General features: G+C 39.4%; 1 protein-coding gene across 5 annotated transcripts in view; it reads left to right on the forward strand.

Moving 5' to 3' along the window:
* LOC115232327 (protocadherin Fat 4-like) overlaps positions 1-13,844 on the forward strand; it is a 648,900-nt gene that overhangs the window by 519,272 nt on the left and 115,784 nt on the right. The window lies entirely within an intron of this gene.

The following is a 13,844-nucleotide window of genomic DNA, read 5'->3' on the forward strand; positions in this document are numbered from 1 at the left end:
CCTTTTGTCTGCCCTTGTTTGTCCCCTCTGTGTTTAGCCCCTTGTGGGTAATAAAGAAATAGGTATTTCGTCTGTCGTTACGTTCTGAGTTCAAATTCTGCCGAGGTTGACTTTGCCTTTCATCCTTTCGGGGTCGATAAATAAAGTACCAGTTTTGCACTGGGGGTCGATGAAATCAACTTAATCCCTTTGTCTGTCCTTGTTTGTCCCCTCTGTGTTTAGCCCCTTGTGGGTAATAAAGAAATAGATATAACACATGGACCATTTCTGCTGTTCCTAACACTATTCTTCCTTTCACAAACAAACGCAACAGCAGCAGCTATACAACCACAACATCCATTTCGTTTTCCTGTGTGGCCTTGTGGTTAGGGTGTTGCACTCATGATCACTAGTTTGTGGGATTAATTCCCAGACTGAGTGGCATGTTGTATTCATGAGCAAAGCACTTCATTTCACATTGCTCCAGTCCACTCAGCTGTAAGTGGGTACACCCTGCAATGGACTAGCTTTCCAATTGAATGTGGGTGGGGGAGGGGGTAGCCAGCTCACTTATCCAACAGGGTGACATCGTTCAAAAGCTAAAAAATGATGCAAAGTAGATTGTGACTAACGATGCACAGCAATATCCAGTAGTCTGGTCAATCGCAGTCAAATGACTTTCTACAGAGAGATACAAAATCTCTTTTAATAAATCCAAAATAATGGAAGATATTAATCATTGTCAAAAACCGTCATATCTGAAAAGCTTGTTTTGTGTGTGTGTGCGTGTGCCCTTGTCTTGACATCATGTGATAATTGCGAATGAACATCATCATTATGCAAGTGATGTTGTTCGTTTCCATTCTTCTGCAAAAAACATGCTTGACCGTGGGGGAAATATTACCTTGCTTAGAAACAGATGCAGGTTGGTAACAGGAAAGGCATCCAGCCATAGAAAATTTATCTCTATGAATTCCACCTGATCCATGCGATTATGGAAAAGTGAACTTTAAATGATGATGACAGTGGTGATGGCAGTGGCAATGACGATGGTGGTGGACTTTTAGCTAAACAAGGACCATCATCTTTGTGTTGCTTTATTTAGCAATCAGCCCATCTCTTTTATATTGTCTTTAACACAGTATAACAGAGATTGCAAGTCAAAGTTTTCCTTTGACCTTTTTTGTCACCATATTTCTGTACAAATACACTGCTGTTGTTTCAATTGATTTAGAAAATAAAAAGAGAATTTGATAAAACAATTTCATCGTTATTAACCCTTTAGCTTTCAGATTAGCCTGTCAAACAATGTTTATTGACATTGTTTTGAATTATTCATGCAATATTTCACAGCTTTAAGATTTTGATGATGTAATTGTTTAATTTTCAACTGATATCGTACAGTAAGGTATGAGAGGCCAGATCCAGCCATTTAAAATGCAAATGGATTAATCTTGTGTTTGGAGCCTAAATTAACATGAAATTTCAATGGTAGGTATTAAATTAGATTACTTTACAACAGCAAGTTTGTATCTGAGAACCATGGATAGTGTCAGATAGGTTAGCATCAAAAGTGTTAAAAAGAATTCAGAGTTTGAAAAATAAGTTAAGCAGTTCAAAAGACTGGAAATCTAAATATTTTTGTTCTGGTTCCTGATCAAATTCAAGTTTAAACATAAAGTTGTCAACCTCCAAGTTGCTTAGATATTTCTATGTCAACTTGTAACTTGCTCCAATATTTGTATGCCAACTTATAACCTTGTCCAATAAGTATGCTAACTTGTAGTAACCTATGTCAGCGTGTAACTTCTTCACACACCTGTATGCCATTAAACTGACCAATGTTAAACAATGGCATCATATAAATCTCAATTCCACATAGTGTTACTGACAACAGGTTCTACTTGAATCAATGAAGGAGCCTCTACTCAGGTGATCAACTTGCTAGAAATAACAATCAAATCTCTCTCCAAATAACATTACGAACTACATGGTTCCGGGTTCAGTCTTACTGCGTGGCACCTTGGGCAAACGTCTTCTGCTATAGCCTCAGGCTGACCAAAGCCTTGTGAGTGGATTTGGTAGACGGAAACTGAAAGAATCCCGTCGTATATATATGTATATATATATATATGTGTGTGTGTGTTTCTGTGTCTGTGTTTGTCCCCCCCAACATCGCTTGACAACCGATGCTGGTGTGTTTACGCCCCCGTAACTGAGCGGTTCAGCAAAAGAGACTGATAGAATAAGTACTAGGCTTACAAAGAATAAGTCCTGGGGTCGATTTGCTCGATTAAAGGTGGTACTCCAGCATGGCCACAGTCAAATGACTGAAGCAAGTAAAAGAGTAATATTTTGGTAACTTGTATATTTTGTTCATTAAGTTACAACAAAAGCATCCTGTTGCAGAGTCTGAAGCCACTTTTCTGCCAGTTCTTTGATCCCATGTTGACACCAGTTCTTAGTCTTTGAGGTGAAGAACTCCTTCACTGAAGCTTCCACCGCCACTTGTTCCAATGCATGGCTCACTTTCTGCTCTTCAATCAAGAGGAGGTGGAAGCTTCAGTGAAGGAATTCTTTGTCTCGAAGGACCAAAGACTGTCAGAAAGGTGACTTCAGACCATGCAACATGATGGCCTCTACTTTGAATGTTAGGATGGGTTTGCTGTAACTTGATGAATAAAACGAGTTACTAAACTGTTGCAAAACATTTGACTCAACACAATTGTATTGTGTGAAGGGAAGGATAAAGGATATATTGAGAATATAGCCTGTGGTAAACTGTCAGATAAGATAGGGGGGTGGGGTCAAGGCTAGAATGTCTTTGATCATAGGATTACTCTAGAGCTAACAACAACATCGACAATGGGTTGTATTTGGATTTAACAGTTCTCTGATAAATGGTGGGAGTATATGAAAGGTTAAGAAGTTTGCTCCCAAACCATATGGTTTCAGGTTCGGTCCCATTGTGCAACACCTTGACTGTCTTCTGCCATAGCCTCACGCTAACCAAAGCTTCGTGAGAGGATCTGGTAGACAGAAACTAAAAGAAGGCGGTGAGCTGGCAGAAGCATTAACACACTGGGCAAAATGCTTAGTGGTATTTCGTGTGCCGTTACATTCTGAGTTCAAACTTCACCGAGGTCGAATTTGCCTTTCATCCTTTCAGAGTCGATAAATTAAGTACCAGTTACACACTGGGGTCGATGTAATCAACTTAATCCCTCTGTCTGGCCTTGTTTGTCCCCTCTATGTTTAGCCCCTTGTAGGCAATAAAGAAATAAGAAACTAAAAGAAACCTCTATGTTGTCATATAAAAGTAGGAACATATTAGATAATGCAGTCCTATATCCAAATTATATTATTTTTATGCTTGCTGAGTGCAAAAGAAGGGTCAGAGCCCATGACCTTTTACAGACACTCCAAGACTGGTGAGATTGATTGGTACTATTAATGTTGGTTTTAAACTGTTATAAGTCAACACTTACAGGAAAGATATAAGCAAGAAGGAGATTCCAGAAGGATGATGTCCAGAGGAAGAAAGACTGGGAATTGTAGTTGGTACAGTGAAAGGAGGTGGGTGGATGCAACAAGGGTGGATGAAAGGCAGAAGTGAGTGAGTCAGGGATACCTGAGTGATTGAGGTATGATACCAGCTGTCTCTGAGAACTCAAGGCCTTTATAGGTGATAGAAAAGACAGAGAGAGTAGATAGTAGACTTGTGAGCCAGAGGCAGGATTTTGTCTGCTGGTGATGGAATGTCAATCAGTTAGAGGCTCTTCTTTAGATATTGTAGTCTCAACGCTCAATGTTTTGTAGAAAGATGGGATGGTCACAATTGGAATGCCTTTGATCTTAAGTCTGCATAATTGGAGCCAATTTGAAGCTAAGCAATAACAACTACTACAACACCGTCTAGTTTTAGTATGTGAACCATTAATGCCAAAATCCAGAAGTATGTTTAAGTTGTAATACTTAATGCCAGTTATTTCCTTATTTTAGTGTCTGAAGACCTCATAAAAACACATCTGTCCTTTCCGCTCTCTACCGACATCATTTTGCTGTAAGAACAAGTTAATAATATTGTTGTGTTAGTCCAGAAATTCAATCTGCAGAACATTGTGGAATACAATAAAATTTCTTAACTACAGACTCCAGTTCCTACATCCAAGCCTTTCCCTTTGACTGCTTTATTGGTGACAGCTATAGATTATCTCTTGTACAATGAACTTCTTATCTTCCAACGGAAATCCTGGCATCATGAAATACAAGTGTTCTGTTCCTATACTGTTGCTTTGCTGTAGTTATTTAAAGTAATGATGCCTGGCTTAGTTGTGTAGCAGATAACTAACTGGTACTCTGTTGGTTACAGTCAACGGTTCAGCCTTCTCATGAAATTAACATCCAAGTGGCTGAGCACTCCACAGATACATGCACCTGTAATGTAGTTCCCAGGGAGATTCGGTTTGAATTAGAATGTGACATGGCTGGCTCTTTGGATTACAGGTACAACAAATTTTTGCCAGCTGAGTGGACTGGAGCAATGTGAAATAAAGTGTCTTGCTCAAGGACACAATGCAACACCAAGTATTGAACTCATGACCCTATGATCTTCAGCCGAACACCCTAACCCCTAAGCCATGTACCTTTGATGCATGGTAGATACAGGGAAACTAGTACAGCTTTTATCTTTTACTCGTTTTCTAGTCATTAAACTGCAGCCATGCCTGGGCACCACCTTGGGGGATTTTAGTTGAATGAATCAACACCAATACAATAAGTCTGGTACTTATTCTGTCAGTCTTTTTTGCCGAACTGCTAAGTTACAGAGACCCAACACTGGTTGTTAAGCAGCAGTGAGGCACAAATACAGACACACACACACCTTCCACATCCCAGCCTTCTCCCACATCCCACTCTTCTCCCACATGCCACCCTTCTCCCACCTGCCACCCTTCTTCACTATTCACTACATTCATCCCCTATATACATCTGACCATTTCCACTCCTGTATCTCTGTCTCCATCTCTCACAAGCCTCTCACACACCTGCAGCCTCTCCCACTTTCCCTGCTTCTTCTGTATTCATGCTTTCTTCTATTCAGCTTTTGGGCCAAGGGGCTACCATATTTTACTTCTCTTTTGAGCCCCACTCATCCATCCATACAAAATGAAAAGTAGCCATGAAGCTTTTTCCCAAAGGTAAACCTGTTTCTACTCCTCCCTTTATACTTTAACCTCCCAACATTTAGCATAAAGCTGCCCTCCACTCTGCCAAAGAGGTTCTTTAATCTTTCGAGTTAATCTGGCAATCTCACTAGTGATGGTGCCATGCAAAAAAGTATTCGGTACACTCTATAAAGTGGTTGGCATTTAGAGGTCATTCAGTTGCAGAAATCATGCACAAACTAAGATGTGGTTCTCTGACCCATTGGATCCAGTCAGAATGTTTAACCCATGCCACAATGGAAAGCAGAGGTAAAAATGGTTATGTTGAGGTGTCTTATTCTTCAAGTAACCACATCATCATCATTGTTCCACCGTGGTCGAGACAATGGAATTTACTATGTTATGCCAGACTTCACGGTCCATCATAGCATTACAGAGGTCCTGTTGCTGGATGCCTGTATCCCTGGAGATTACATCAGGGTAGGAGAGTGTGTGCCCTCTGGTATCGCGAGCAGATGGCTTCCAGAGGAGAAAAGTAGAAATTACCTCGTTTTCAGCTCTAAAACAATGTCCAGCAAACTGGACTCTTCTACTTTTCACAAGAAATGATACAGGTGGTAATTTCCCATATATTTGTACTTTGGGTGGATGACGCTTCCACGAGAGATTTTGAGCTCTCATATGGAGGCGAGTGTAAATTCCATCCAACCACCATTCAAGCTTCTTTGATAACATCCAGGTTTCTGAGCCATATAGTAGAATTGGTTCGACTGTGGCTTTGAAGATTTTAAGTTTGAAATCTCTACTTAGATTTGATGACCAGATCTTATGCATATCATTACAGGCTGACCAGTAACCACAATCAGCATGCACCCTGCAATGTTACCTAAGAATCTCTGTCTGCTATTACCTTGTCCACTGCTTGTAGACATTCTCCAGCAAACCTGGTGTGTTGTATAAGAACAATAATGATAATGGTGATGATGATGACACTCACTGACAATGATGAAAATAATGCAACTGCTGCTACTGATGGTAATGATGTTGAGGATTATGATGATGATGCTGACATTGAAATAAATATATTTAAACTACTGTCATTAACAATGCTCAGAAATCATTGTTGAATCAACTCCACTGAAAACATTACAAAATACATAAATACATTTATTCATAAATTGCATTGAAATATTTAAATTGAATCAATTCTTTGCTACACATTTTTAACGACGTCAGGAAAATGACAAATGAAAGAATGTCAACCACCTCGTTATATAATATGCAAATGAGAGTAATTCTAATTTTCCCTCGTTTGTTTAGACTTGGTTGAATAAAAAGCTATTGGCAGTAATGAAAACTGTTGTCTTAGAATATTATTGGGATAAACGGAGAAAACAAAGTTGAATGAAAGAAAGGACAGTATATTTGCTCGATGAATTACAATGTTTTTAAGGGCCAAAGAAATATTTGCTCGATCAATTACAATGTTTTTAAGGGCCAAAGAAATATTTGCTCGATCAATTACAATGTTTTTAAGGGCCAAAGAAAGGTGAAATTTTACAATAGGTTGTGCCAAATGCTCATTCACTTATCCTTCTCCTCATCAAGATCCTCATCATCAATTAACATCTATATTCCTTTCTGGTATGGGTTGGATGGTTTGACAAGGATCCAATGGGTCCAATGATGGCATCATGCTCTAGTGTCTGCTTTGCTAGGGTTTCTATGGGTGCATGTTCTTCCTAATACTAACAACTTTACAATATGTTTGTTTGTTCCTTCTCAAGCCACACCTGGCTCATAGGGCCGGTTTCCTGGTTTCCTTGGTGAATAGGTTCCCCAACTGGACGGGACGCCAATCCATTGCAGGTGAGCTGCAAGATGCAGGAGGAAAGTGTGAGAGAAAGTTGTGGCGAAAGAGTCAGCAGAAGTTCGCCATTACCTTCTGCCGGAGCCATGCGGAGCTTAGGTGTTTCGCTCATAAACACACACATTGCCTGGTTTGAGATTCAAACCCATGAGTCCGCTGCTCTAACCACTAAGCCATGTGCCTCCACCTTACAATATGTACTGGGTGTTTTTTCCATCTCACTAGCACTAGTGAGGTTGCATGCAGCTTACAAGACTATGAAGCCCAAGGCAGGTTGTGGGTGGGTGAACAGCTTTATTCTACGAGATGAGGGGTTAAAGCAGGACTCTCCAAAGTGGTCAATGGGACTATTCAAGGGGTTGATAAATGCACATCTACTTAATTATTATTATTATTATTTATTTATTTTCTTATACATGCCTGGGGTCAATGAGGGGTCAAGGATTCCATGAAGGGGGTCGATAGTCTAAAAAGTTTGGGGACCCCAGGGTTAAAGTATGAGATGGTTGGAGGTGCAGGTTTTTGATGTAAAGAATATATATGGCTACTCATATTTAGATGAGTGGCTGAGCATGTTCGGTAGATGTCCAGGTGGCTCCTCAAGGCACGAGGTGAGTAGAAGCGAGTGAGGGAAGAGAAGTGAGGAGTGTGGTGAGTGGAGGGTTTGCAAATAGTGTATGGAGGAGTAAAAGATGGAGAAACGGGGTGGGTAGGTAACAACTATAAATATTTATTTCTTTATTACCCACAGGGAGCTAAACATAGAGGGGAACAAACAAGGACAGACAAAGAGATAAAGTCGATTACATTTACCCCAGTGCATAACTGGTACTTATTTAATCGACCCCGAAAGGATGAAAGGCAAAGTCGACCTCAACAGAATTTGGACAACTGTAAATATTGGATAGGGTTTAAGGGTGGATGTAGGGAGTAAGGGATAGGGGATGATCATTGATGCATGAGTTAGGTAAGTAGAGGAGGGTAAAGGGTGAGTTTAAGAATTAATTTCAAGTTCCATGCTTTGAATTCTTTACTTGTTTCTGTCATTGGACTATGGTCATACTGGAGCACCACTTTCGAAAGTTTACTTGATTATATGATCGTTTTCAGGTTTGCTACTATTTTCATCATTCCCTATTTGCCAAACCACTAAATTGTGGGATACATAACAAAGGGCACTAGCTGTCATTTAATGTCAGCCCTGGGCCAATCAAAGCCTTGTGAGTGGATTTAACTGATGGAAACTGAAAAAAGCCTGTTGTATACACACACACAAAAGTGAGACATATGTCTGTGTGTATGTATGTGTGTGTATATATCTATATATATGTGTGTGTATGTATGTATATATATATATATATATTCATGCATGTATGTTTTTGTCTTTGTCTTGGCATTGTGTGGTAGTTGTAAATGAGTATCACTGTCATACAAGCAGTATCATTCACATCCAGTCTTCCATGTAAAACAGGTGAGGGTTGGCAACAGAGAAGGCATCAGCTGTAAAAAATCTGCATCAATAAATTTCGTCCAACTCATACAGTTACGAAAAAGTGGATGTTAATGTGATATGTGTGTGTGTGTGTGCATATATCATCATCATTGTTTTGTTTACTTGCCATGCTGGTATATATGTATATGTATGTATGTATATATATATATATATATATATATATATATACATATACGTATGTTGGGCCTCATGGAAGCAAAGTGGCTGCACTCCTTTCGAATGATGGTCCTCATGGAGGCAGTGACCAAGATCTTTGGCATTATGTCGGGCCGGAAGAAGAAAACCCATCAAGCCTAGCAAAATTGCAGTCATGGCAGATACTGGCACCATGCAAATGGCACCAATGCCGGTAGCATGTAAAAGCACCCATTACACTCTTGGAGTAGTTGGCATTAGGAAGGGCATCCATCTGTAGAAAACCATGCCAAATCAGACTGGATCCTGGTGCAGCCTTCCAGTGTACCAGTCCAGTCAAACCATCTAACCCATGCCAGCATGGACAACGGACGTTTGATGATGATGATGATGATGATGATATATATATATATATAAAATGAATTGATTGCATCACAATCCTTAACATTTATGTATTAACTTTGTTGGGTACTTCACTAGCAATATATTGGATATATGTTATCCCATGGAGGGTTGCATTTACAACCCCTATCTCAATTTGTATATATATATATATATATATATATATATAGAGAGAGAGAGAGAGAGAGAGAGAGAGAGAGTGTGTGTGTGTGTGTGTTATATAAATGAAGAAGAGTGTGTTGCTTTTTCTTTTTTAATGTCATGTTAAACTTTACTTATATGTGCAGCTTTAAAATACAATTTGAATTTCTATTTTGTTACTGTTGGTTCTATTTTCAACAAAACCATTTACATTCTCAGCAAACTCCATGAAGTTTTACTTGTATGGCAGGTACATTTACAGACTGGTCTATCTTAATTAGGTTTGTCTGCTTGTCCAGTGCAGTTTAGAATGTCACGAGTAGACAGTTCAAATGTCTCTCCAAAAATCATTGATATAACAACAATCTATCACAAGTGCTCTGATTAAGTGCACCAGACTTAATCCTCAGCGCCATTCAAAGATGGTTGTTGTCAGAGTGAGTCAGTTGTATTTTGGAGGAAGGGGTGGGGTTTTAAAAGAATAACAAAAGAAAAAGAGAGAGAGAGAGAGAGAGAGAGAGAGAAAGTGAGGAAAAGTTGGCAACAAATTCCTAGTGAAAGATGTGCTTTTGAATGTCACCATTTATCAAGTTTGGCGGCAATATCAATAGAAGAGAAATTTAAGCAGGATGACATAGCATTTTCTGGTTTGTATTCTATGAAGGAAGTTCAGATGACTTGAAAGGTGTTATATTTTCCTTTTCACTTGTCTAAACTGAAAAAGAGAGCTTTGTTAAAGTCAGCCATGTTCCATATTACAGAACTGAATGTTAGCAGAAGTGTTCGATATTGTGCAACAGATGCAGTCATAGCTGTGTGGTTAAGAAGTTCGCCTGACAACTATGTGGTTTCAGGTTCAGTCCCACTGTGTAGCTCTTGGACACGTATTTTCTACTATAGCTATTTCTTTACTACCCACAAGGGGCTAAACATAGAGGGGATAAACAAGGACAGACAAAGGGATTAAGTCGATTACATCGACCTCAGTACATAACTGGTACTTAATTTATCGACCCCAAAAGGATGAAAGGCAAAGTCAACTTCGGCGGAATTTGAACTCAGAACGTAACAGTAGACGAAATACCTATTTCTTTACTACCCACAAGGGGTTAAACACAGAGGAGACAAACAAGGACAGACAAAGGGATTAAGTCAATTACATCGACCCCAGTGCGTAACTGGTACTTAATTTATCAACCCCGAAAGGATGAGAGGCAAAGTCGACCTCGGCAGAATTTGAACTCAGAACGTAATGGCAGACAAAATACAGCTACGCATTTCGCCCGGTGTGCTAACGTTTCTGCCAGCTTGCCACCTTTTCTACTATAGCTCTGGGCTGCCCAAAGCCTTGTGAATAAATGTAATTGATGAAAACTGAAAGAAGCCTGTTTTGTGTGTATATACCGTATCGTTTATCTTTTACTTGTCTCAATCATTGGATTGTGGCCATGCTGGGGCACTGCCTTGAAATTTTAGTCAAATGAATCTCAGTACTTTTCCTTTTCAAACCTTAGTACTTATTCTATCAGTCTCTTTTGCTGAAATGCTAAATTATTGTTGTAAAGCGATCTTTTGTCACTTTTGATGACAGTTGTCGCTCTGACAGATATTGTTTTATTCAAAAGTCATCCATAGAATGGTTCTGTCTGGCACTGTATGACACCCCCACTAATACAGTGTTATTATCCTGAAAAGGTTGGATCATTATAATATCCAGCTCAGTATCACAGTCTGATCACTATATCAGCACACACACACACACACACACACACGCACATGACTATCAACACAGTCTACATGTACTCTCGACCTTTTGACCTTCTTTTTCCTTCTCCTCTGTCAACCAGCTGCTGGTTTATTTTTAATGGCTGGCTATTCCACTTTTTACTGGGAGGGGTGTACATTTTCACTGTACAATGGTTATGGGGACATAAACAAACCAACACCGGTTGTCAAGTGATGGTGGGGGACAAACACAGATACAAAGGCACACTCAAACTAATATATAACTATCTTTCTCTCTCTCTCCCTCCCTCCCTCTCTCTCTCTCTATATATACACACACACACACACACACACACACACACACACACACACACATATATATGTGGTGGTTGTCTACTCCTTATGCAAAGTTTGACCACCACCTGTACCTACACCTTAGAACCATCATGGCATCTGATGTGGCTTTTTAAGCAAGACAATGTTTTTGAAAAGACACCCACATAGATTGCATATCCGATTTGGACCACCAAGAGCTGCAGTTAAGTTCTTATCTTTGTGGATCTTAAAATGTCTTTGGGGGCCCTCCGTTAGATTTGCAGACCTTCTGGCATACATTGTATTGAAAGATGTGCACGGACATATAAGCAGAATAGTTGGTGGAAATTCATTTTCTGTGCGTTTGCAAACGAGATTTGAGCCCAGGAAAAGAAAGGCATGGTCTGTCACAAACGGTGCACACAAAAAGGTCATTGTGATTCACCTTCTTGATTGTAACATTCTTCTTTAAATCTCTCCTGAGTTTTGCATGCATTATCCTGGACAATATATATATATATATATATAAGTTCAGCAAAATTTAGATTCAGGTGAATATAGTACTTAAGTTAGAGGCACCAGAATTTTGTATGGTATTATCCATATAAATCAAATGGGGTGATTATAATCAAAATAAGCAACAAGGATATCCAAGGTAGAGTGGCACAATTGTTTCATGCTACTTCATTTTATTAATAAAAATGAAGTAGCATGAAACAATTGTACTACTCTACCTTGGATATCTTTGTTGCTTATTTTGATTATATATATATATATATATATATATATATAAGTTCAGCAAAATTTAGATTCAGGTGAATATAGTACTTAAGTTAGAGGCACCAGAATTTTGTATGGTATTATCCATATAAATCAAATGGGGTGATTATAATCAAAATAAGCAACAAGGATATCCAAGGTAGAGTGGCACAATTGTTTCATGCTACTTCATTTTATTAATAAAAATGAAGTAGCATGAAACAATTGTACTACTCTACCTTGGATATCTTTGTTGCTTATTTTGATTATATATATATATATATATATATATATATTTGGAGTGGTTGGTGTTAGGAAGGGCATACAGCTGTAGAAACTCTGTCAGATAAGATTGGAGCCTGGTGCTGCCATCTGACTCACCAGTCCCCAGTCAAACCATCCAACCCATGCCAGAATGGAAAGCAGACGTTAAACGATGATATAGTGTAGGTATCAGTTAGAGGAGTTTAATACCTCTAAGGGATAAGTAAATCCAACGTCACTCCTAGTTATTACCTGGGTAGGTACAGTCTTTTGTAAGATTCTACAGTAGTAGGTGGTTCAGTGGGGTAGACCATAGTTTAGGTTATATAGGAGAAGAAAATGGATGTAATAACAAGGGGAAACTCGTGGTTTTCGCTGGTATGCCTTTAATTTAATTAGATAACAAATAAGGAAGAAGGTAGCATTTACGATTATTTCAATTTACTAGTTTTAGAAAATCTCTTCAGAATGCGAAAAATAGATGGATACATTGGTTAGGATGCGAAAATAATTTATACATATGTGATGGTAATAGAAGCAAAGTTAGTAAGTCTTACATTAAATTTTGTTCTTGCACTGCTAATTTCACTGGGGAGAGGTTTCATTGTAATAGATTGGTTAGTTTCGTTGGGCAATTAGAGCAGGGTGAATATTATTTTGGTGTGTGGTTCATTCTTCTTCATTATCTAATTAAATTAAAGGCATACCAGTGAAAACGACGAGTTTCCCCTTGTTATTACATCCATTTTCTTATCATCATCATCATCATTTAGCGTCCGTTTTCTATGCTAGCATGGGTTGGACGGTTCAACTGGGGTCTGTGAAGCTGGAAGGCTTCATCAGGCTTAGTCAGATCTGGCAGTGTTTCTACGGTTGGATGCCCTTCCTAATGCCAACCACTCCGTGAGTGTAGTGGGTGCTTTTTACGTGCCACCCACACAGGTGCCAGGCGAGGCTGGCAACGGACACGAACGGATGGTGCTTTTACGTGCCACCAACACGGGGGCCAGACAGAGCTGGCAAACGGCCACGAAACGGATGGTGCTTTTACATGTCACCGGCACGGGGGCCAGGCGAGGCTGGCAACGGACACGAACGGATGGTGCTTTTACGTGCCACCGACACGGAGGCTAGACGGGGAGGCGCCGGCAACGACCACGATCGGATGGTTCGCTTAACCACAGCTGCAATTCCCACTGATGTTGATCGACCTCAATTTGGTTCTGCTTTCTGATATATGAATTGATTTGGTTTGATTTTGATTTTGACTGTTCTCACTGGTCTTGCCGGGTTTTCTCACGCACAGCATACTTCCAAAGGTCTCATATATATATATATGTATATAGTTCAAATTGGGGTGTCTTACAAGGGAAGACACTCTAAATGAGTTGGGGTGTAGTGTCGAAGGGATGTGACTTTGTGCCAGATGATGAGAAGTTAGTTTGATAATAATGAAATTATCGTGTACAGTGCTCAGGTGCACTACAACTCATCAAAAGGTACAATATACAGTATATAGAATTATGTACAAAAGTCGGGAAAGTGAACAGTGTATGGAGTCATGATATACATG

Source organism: Octopus sinensis, linkage group LG1, assembly GCF_006345805.1.
Source record: "Octopus sinensis linkage group LG1, ASM634580v1, whole genome shotgun sequence".
NCBI classification, from domain to species: domain Eukaryota; kingdom Metazoa; phylum Mollusca; class Cephalopoda; order Octopoda; family Octopodidae; genus Octopus; species Octopus sinensis.